The sequence below is a fragment of the Rosa chinensis genome, chromosome 1, assembly GCF_002994745.2.
Source record: "Rosa chinensis cultivar Old Blush chromosome 1, RchiOBHm-V2, whole genome shotgun sequence".
Taxonomy (NCBI): domain Eukaryota; kingdom Viridiplantae; phylum Streptophyta; class Magnoliopsida; order Rosales; family Rosaceae; genus Rosa; species Rosa chinensis.
In genome coordinates, this window is record NC_037088.1 from 49,274,837 (window position 1) to 49,283,183 (window position 8,347).

General features: G+C 40.0%; 1 pseudogene; it reads left to right on the forward strand.

Moving 5' to 3' along the window:
• Positions 1-544: 544 nt before the first annotated feature.
• On the forward strand, positions 545-2,150 carry LOC112168831 (annotated as a pseudogene).
• The last annotated feature ends 6,197 nt before the right edge of the window (positions 2,151-8,347 follow it).

Consider the following 8,347-nt stretch of genomic DNA (forward strand, 5'->3'; position numbering starts at 1 on the left):
CATGAGTCCTCAAAATAGTAATATTAGTCCTCAAAGTGGTAACATGAGTCCTTAAAGTGACAAATTTTCTTAGTTTACCATATAAGTACTCAAAATAGTAATATTAGTCCTCAAAGTGGTAACATGAGTCCTTAAAGGAGTAAAAATAGTTGATGTATGAGAAATGTTAACATACCATACCTTTACCATATATATATATATATATAGTCTTTTTCGCTTCTCTGCTTATTACAGCTTTTCTTTCTATGCGCAATGTCTCTTAAAGCCGGCTACAGGCAGACAACCTTTAGTCTCTTCATTTTCATCAACTTTCTTTCTCTCTTTGCTCATCCAACTTCATTTATTATACCCTCACTTCAACCTTGATACAGAGAACATACTCTTCCAAAGCGATGCCAAGATTAAGTCGGGAAATGTTGAATTCAACCCAACCCTTGACATATTTCGTGTAGGGCGGTGTACTTATTCAAAACCTTTCCACCTTTGGGACTCTACTACTAAAGCTCGGTCACTATCAAACTTCACTACCAACTTCACATTCATGATGGACACTAATAGCCAAAATTACTTCACTGATGGATTTGACTTTTTCCTTGCACCTTTTGGCTATCCAATCCCGCCTAACTCAGCCAGGGGTGATCTAGGACTGTTCAACATCACCAATCATTTCGAGACGTCCCAAAACAAAGCTATCCTGGTTGAGTTTGATAGCTGCACAAACGAATGGGATCCTGAGGGACCTCATGTTGGGATCACTGTAAATAGTATTTCATCGGTCGTCAATGATAGGTGGGATTTTAACGTCACGAGATCAAGAAATGTGACATCTGCACAAGTAACTTTTGATGCTAGCACCTACATGCTGACTGTGTTTTGGACATACAATGAAGCTACGAGGTATGATAATTCTCTTTCTTTGAAAATCGACTTGCGAGATGTTCTTCCCGAAAAGGTTGCGATTGGTTTCTCAGCTACTGCTGGAACATATATCTACATGGGAGTTCACTTCAGATTTAGATTCTGATGATAAAAGCAGGAAAGGGAAGCGTGCAATATTCTTGATAGTGGCGATAATTGAAGTTACTTTCTTCATTTTAATGCTTAGTGTGGCCTTATGTTGGCGTGTAACAAAGATCAAACGACCGGAAAATATTTGCTCTAATGCTGCAGTACCTTCTATAAGTAAGCATCTTGAGACACTAGCCTTTCCAAGATGATTTTCTTACCAAGAATTAGTTGCAGCTACCTTTGGCTTTGCAAATGACAGAAGGCTAGGCCATGGTGGGTCAGGACAAGTTTATAGAGGAGTCCTACAAGATCTAGGCTGCTCGGTTGCTGTGAAGAGAATCCGTGCCGACTCTGAGCACTATGAGACAGTTTTCATCAATGAAGTGTAAATCATAAGCCACTTGATACATAAAAACTTGGTGATGTTTATAGGATGGTGTCATGAGCAAGGCGAATGTTTACTTGTTTATGCTTACATGCCAAATAGCAGCCTTGATGCTCATCTTTTTGGCCCCAGAACAACACTGCAATGGAATTTTAGGTACAGGATAGCTTTGGGCTTGGCCTCAGCGCTTCATTATCTACACGAAGATGCAGAGCAGACATCTTCATAGGGATATTAAATCAGCAAATGTACTTTTGGACGACGATTTTAACACTAAGCTCGGTGATTTTGGGATTGCTAAGCTCTTGGATCCTCACTTGAGGACTAGGACAACCGGGGTGGCAGGGACTTTTGGATACATGGCCCCGGAATATGCTTTTCAAGGCAGAGCAAGCAAGGAATCAGACATGTTCAGTTTTGGAGTTGTGGTTTGGAAATTGCTTGTGGAAGGCGAACTTACCAAGATGGAGAATATCACGTGCCACTTTTTGAGTGGGTTTGGCAATCGTACCTTGCAGGAAATCTTCTCCATGTACCTTGCAGGAAATCTTCTCCTAGATGAGAGATTGGATATGGAGTTTGATCCAAGTGAAATGAAGTGCTTGCTAATTGTGGGATTATGGTGCACGCACCCAGCAACAAGGAAAGGCCTAAAGCAGGACAAGTCATGAAGGTTCTTCAACTGGAAGCACCAGTGCCGCAACTTGCACGTGGTAGGCATCATGATCATCATCAATATAATGACTGTACTACCTGATCGTGGAACAATCTTGTAGCCCCATCCTTGTAAAATTTTGTTACTATATTGCCTTGAGTTTAAGAGATGAACTTTAGTTACATAGTACAGAAGCTTATATCCTCTTTGCAAGAATGCAAGAGTTAGGAACTGATTCATTTGCATTGCTATCAACTAAATACTTAATTTCTTTGGGGAATTTGATTCTACACCCAAATTCACACACACCTTTTAGATTAATCCCATCTATAAGATTATTTTAATATACACTCAAACCTATTAATTAGGTAATCTGAAGAAAAAAAAAATCCTATTAAATAGGAAAAATATTAAAACCCATTGTTGTTAAGAATTACTAAAGCTGCTACTATCTCCAAACTTTCTGCAAATGCAACTCTTGAAAAGGTTGCACAAAGATATCGCCCAGAATTAATCAATTCTTGATTCTAGCAATTGAAATCAATACCTGGGTTAGAGGTTATGTAATCGCCACATTCAAAAGCTTGAATCATAGGTGCCCAAGTCATTCTCTGAATGATTTAGGTACAAATTGTGAACTCCTTGAATGATAGCTAGGTATCTAAATCATTTGCTTATATTAAAACCCACACGATATTTAACACCTGAATGATAGACAAAATTATGCAATTTTACCTATGGTTCATTCTACCTAAGTTATTCCCTGATTGATAGGTACAAATTGTGAACTCCTAAATGATAGGTACCTAAATCATTTGCTTATGTTAAAACTCACATGATATTTAACACCTGTACGATAGGAAAAATTATACAATTATACTTGTGGTTCATCTAGAAATACCAAAATTAGCAAGTGAAAGTTAATGACAAGTGTGTTGGATTATTCTATTTCATTTCCAGTGAATGAGATGAAATGAATATTCTACTAAAAAGTCAACGGTTATATTTGATGAATATATTTTACCTATTCAATCAGAATGATAAATTAGTCAAACTGAAAAAATGTGAAAAATCATAATTATAGACTTAAAACCTATAAGGAATGTTTAATTATGTGAATGGGTGTAGATTAAAAGAAAAATATAGGAATGAGTTTTTCCTAATAGGAGCTTCATTTTTTGGGTTTTTTTCTTTCTAATTTTCTCAATTTCTTTTGTCATCGTAGTCAAATTTTGAATGATATTTTTTATAGAACTTTGAAATTTGATAATAACATTACAATATATATATATATATATATATATATGTTTTAGGGAATCAGAAATTGAGAGAAAATCTCTGTGTATTCTCATTGATAATAGGGGTCTCTTTATATAGAGAATTACAATCCATAGAATCTAAATCATACAAGGAAAGTAATCGTACACTGAATAGGAATCTAGATTCTTCTAATGTAACCCTATTACCACTAGGTCAAGTAACCTAAAGTTTAGGCCAAACACAAAATAAAGATTTACTTAAACACTCCCCCTTGTGTTGCCTAAATGCGGTGCTTCTCTCGTTGGCTAGCTAAAGACCTTGCCGAGTAACAAAAACCCAGTGAGACAAAAATAACCTCGGTCGGAGGGGAAAAAGAGCACAACATACCCTTCACTCTTCGAGACAAACATGTAGACATCTCCCCCTGATGTCTGCGCCTCCCCCTGATGAGTACGATCATGGGAGTTCAGATAATTTCCGCAAGCCAATTCTTGCCACATGTTTCTCGAATGTGGATTTGGGCAATGACTTAGTAAACAAGTCTGCCACATTGTCCTCAGATTGTACTTGGTTTACTTTGATCTTGAGGAGCTTCTGTTGTTACTGATTGTAGAAGAATTTGGGCGGTATATGCTTGGTGTTGTTGCCTTTGATGTAGCCTTGCTTCATTTGTTCAATGCAAGCAACATTATCCTCATAAATGCTTATTGGCTCATCTGTAGTAGACTTCAAACCACAATTGCTTCGAACATGCATAACTATGGATCGAAGCCATATACATTCACGAACTGCTTCATGAAGAGCAATAATCTCTGCATGATTCGAAGAGGTAGCGACTAAGGTCTGCTTTGTAGACCTCCAAGATATTGCGGTCTTTCCCATGGTGAATAAATAGCCATTTTGGGAGCGACCTTTGTGTGGAGGTACCCAGCATCAGCAAAACCTTCCAAAACACTTATATCATTTTGGGATGGGGAGAGGGAACACAATTCACCATGTGTGGCGTCCCTGGCACTTGATGGGTTCGAATCCATCATCTCTCTGTAGTGATAGAACAAGCTCATATCAATCGTACCACTTAGGTATCGAAAGATTTCTTTAACACCAGACTAATGGCGTCGTGTTGGTGCAAAGCTATATCTACCTAACAAGTTCACAACGAAAGAGATGTCTGGTCTTATGCATTGTGCTAAGTACAATAATGCGCCTATTGCACTTAGGTAGGGCACTTCTGTCTCTAGCACTTCTTCTTCGTTATCTTTTAGACGAAATGGATCATTCTTTGGATCAAGACTATGGATGACCATTGGGATGCTTGAAGGCTTAATCTTGTCAGTGTTTATACACCTAAGCATCTTTTGGGTATAAGTTGATTGATGAATCAGGATACCATCTCTACAGTGCTCAAGTTCTAAACAAAACCGTGTTTTCCCAAGATCTTTCATCTCAAACTCGGATTTCAAGTGTTCAACAGTTTCCCTTAGCTCTTTAAGGGTGCCAATTATATTCATGTTATCGACATAAACCTCTACTATTGCAAATCAGGAACTTGTCATTTTTATGAACACACATGGGCATAGTTCATTGTTGACATATCCCTTTCCAATCAAGTAGTCACTTAGACGGTTATACCACATCCGTCCGGATTGTTTCAATCCATATAGTGAGCGTTTGAATCTTATAGAAAACGTGCTCCATGGTTTAGAGCCACTTGATTTGGGTAACTGAATTCCATCTGGAATCTTCATGTATATCTCTGTATCTAGATCTCCATATAGATACGCAATAACCACATCCATAAGCTGCATGTTCAGTTTTTCAGAAACTACCAAACTGATAAGGTAGCGGAACGTAATGACGTCCATTACGGGAGAATAAGTCTCCTCGTAGTTGATTCCAGAGCGTTGTGAGAAGCCTTGCGCCACAAGGTGAGCTTTGTACCTTACAATCTCATTTTTCTTATTACGCTTTCTAACGAATACCCATTTGTGATCAACTGGTTTGGTGTTGGGCGGTATTGGCACGATTTTTCCAAATACCTTTCCTTTCGCTAGAGAATCAAGTTCTGCCTGGATCGCATCTTTCCATTTTGGCCAATCGGCTCTACGTTGGCATTCATCAACGGAGCGTGGTTCGATGTCATCGGTCTCAATAATCTCACGCGCCACTGAATACGCGAATACATCATCAATGATGATGGAGCTTCTTTCCTGCGTCCTATGTACACTAGTGTAATTTACAGAGATCTCTATATTCTTAGGGATAGGTTCTGACATTGAGGCATCCCCCAATGATGTCTCTTGGACATAACCATAATCTGGAACATTCTCATGGGATGGATTTTGAATATCGATGATCAAAGGATTTGTTTGTGCCTTATTCGCTCTCTTTCTAGGGCGAGTGTCCTTCGAACCAATTAGTCTACCGCGCTTCCTTGCGGGACTTGCGGCCTTGGATGCTACATCATTGCCATTCTGGGCAATGACGCCATCTCTTGGTGTTACAGGAGTGGCGTTATGTTCAGTATTCGGGATATCAATCCTTGCAGGCACGTTTGCAGTAGGTATGTATGATCTCGTCACTTTGGCAACATCAGAAAACACATCAAGTAGAGTGTCCGCTATGTTCTGCTGCTCGATTATTCTTCGCACTTCAAGTTCGGACTGTGCCGTACGGGGATCAAGATGAGACATAGTAGGGACAGACCACAACAATTCATGTCATTCCTATTGAACATCTGTGTTCTTATCTCCCCCTAATGATGGGAAGACTGTCTCATCAAAATGACAATCCGCAAATCTAGCGGTAAAGAGATCGCCTATTAAAGGTTCAAGATAGCGGACAATAGTTGGAGATTCATATCTAACATAAATGCCCATTCATCGTTGTGGACCCATCTTAGTACATTGTGGCGGCATAATAGGCACATAAATGGCACACCCAAAAATGCGTAAGTGCGAGATATCAGGCTCGTACCCAGTCACTAGCTGTAACGCAGAGTAAGATTAGGTTGTAGTGGGTCGTAGACGAATTAGCGTCATTAGATGCAGTATTGCATATCCCCAAGCAGAAACAGGGAGACTGGTGGGCATAACCAATGTCCGTGCTATCATTTGAAGTCGTTTGATAGATGCTTTTGCGAGACCATTTTGGGTATGAGTATGGGGAACTGGATGCTCAACATCAATCCCCAGTGACATGCAATAGTCATCAAATGTTTTCGATGTAAATTCCCCAGCATTATCAAGTCGAATTGACTTAATTGGATGGTCAGGGTAGTGAGTCTGTAGACGGATAATCTGGGCAAGGAGTTTAGCATAAGCAGCATTTTTAGTGGACAACAATGCGATATGTGACCAGCGTGTCGACGCATCAACCAATATCATAAAGTATTTAAAAGGTCCGCATGATGGTTGAATCGGTCCACAAATATCCCCTTGGATTCTCTGTAAGAAAGGAATGAGTATGTTAGGATCCTTTGCGTAGGATGGTCTCGGTCCTAATTTCCTGAAGGAACAAGCTTTTCAAAATGAGCAAGGGGCCTTAGAAGCAACCAATGAGGATTTTGGTTGGGGCTGAGTGACTGTAGCGTTATTAGAAGTAAAATGTGTGACTACATCTCCCATCATGGCGTTGGAACCATGGGAATTGGTACTTTTGGAGTCATGGCCATTGGGAGGAAAAACCATGGCGTCATGCTCATGGTTGGCACCATTGATGGCGTCATCACAAGGGATGTGGGCGGCCCTTTGGCAACTCAAGACAGCTACAGCGCCAGAAGCTGCAGTTGTTGCTGTCTTACTAAGTCCTGGAATCAATTTTCGATTCTTGCTTCTTCTCATTCTGAAGAATGGATGTCCGTGTGAAGTCTTTAGTATACAGAGCATCATATCACCACTATGATGTCCTAGTCGGTCATGCCAAAGCTAGTATGTGTCAGAATCCAAGAGATCTTCTCTTATGATATTATAGGATTCAATAGGTTAAATTGTAGTGACATAAAGTCCACTAGATTGACACATAAGCTTCTCTAAGATGCGCTTTCGTCCGCAATCATTCGAGCTAATGCAAAGGAACTCTTTTCCGTTCTCATTATGTGTTTCTGCGTAGAATCCGTGGCTCTTATATCTTTAAAGCTCAATAATGTTCGATTTGCCTTAGGAGCGTAGAGAGCTTCAGTGACTTTAATCAAGGTGCCATTTGACAACAGGAATTGGGTCATTCCATGTCCTTGAACTAAACCTGATGGCCCAGCCATCGTAGTCACAGAGGAATATGTAGGCAATATCTCTAAGAATAATTGACTATGTCGTAGAATGGTGTGCGTAGTCGCACTATCAGCAAGACATTGAAGTTTATCTATTCCTAAAAGAAAAGCTTGTAATTAATTTAAAAGGAGTCATAAAGAAAAGAACTCAGCTTTTATTAATAAGCCAAACGGAATTACATCATTGTTTCTTTGACCAAGGAAAATCTAATCCAATAAACTAGCTAATGCAAACAATGATAGTTGTCTAACTCCTTTCGGTAATTCCAATGCAAATGTGACCAGGTGAGTAGAGAGATGTTGGTGGAGCAAGGCTCGCTTAAGTACCACTTATCTCAAAACTTTCCTAGACATCACACTTACTGTAGATACCTCTACTAGCAAGGCTATTTTCTATATCACCAAGCATAAGTAACACCTTCTTAGGGGGGCCGACAAGCCACGGTGGGGCCCAACCACGACATGCATCACGTAGCCGGATGTCCAAGCTACGCCACGGTAGTCGGAAGCGGCCAATACCTCGCCGGGAAGTCACCTTCCCGGCCTTGCCAAGTTACCTTCACAAGCATGTTTTCTAAAGACTAGAATAGTGGGTTTAGCATCCCACATGGAAGAAAATGTAAAGTGGAGGGGTTCCCTTACCTATAAAAGGGACCCTCCTCATACTTAGAATCCATCCTATTACATCTCTTATAATCCCTTTGGGCCGCAAGGCCTAATACACTAGTTAAAACTTTTAAGTGGACGTAGTCTCCCACTAAGATGGGAGACA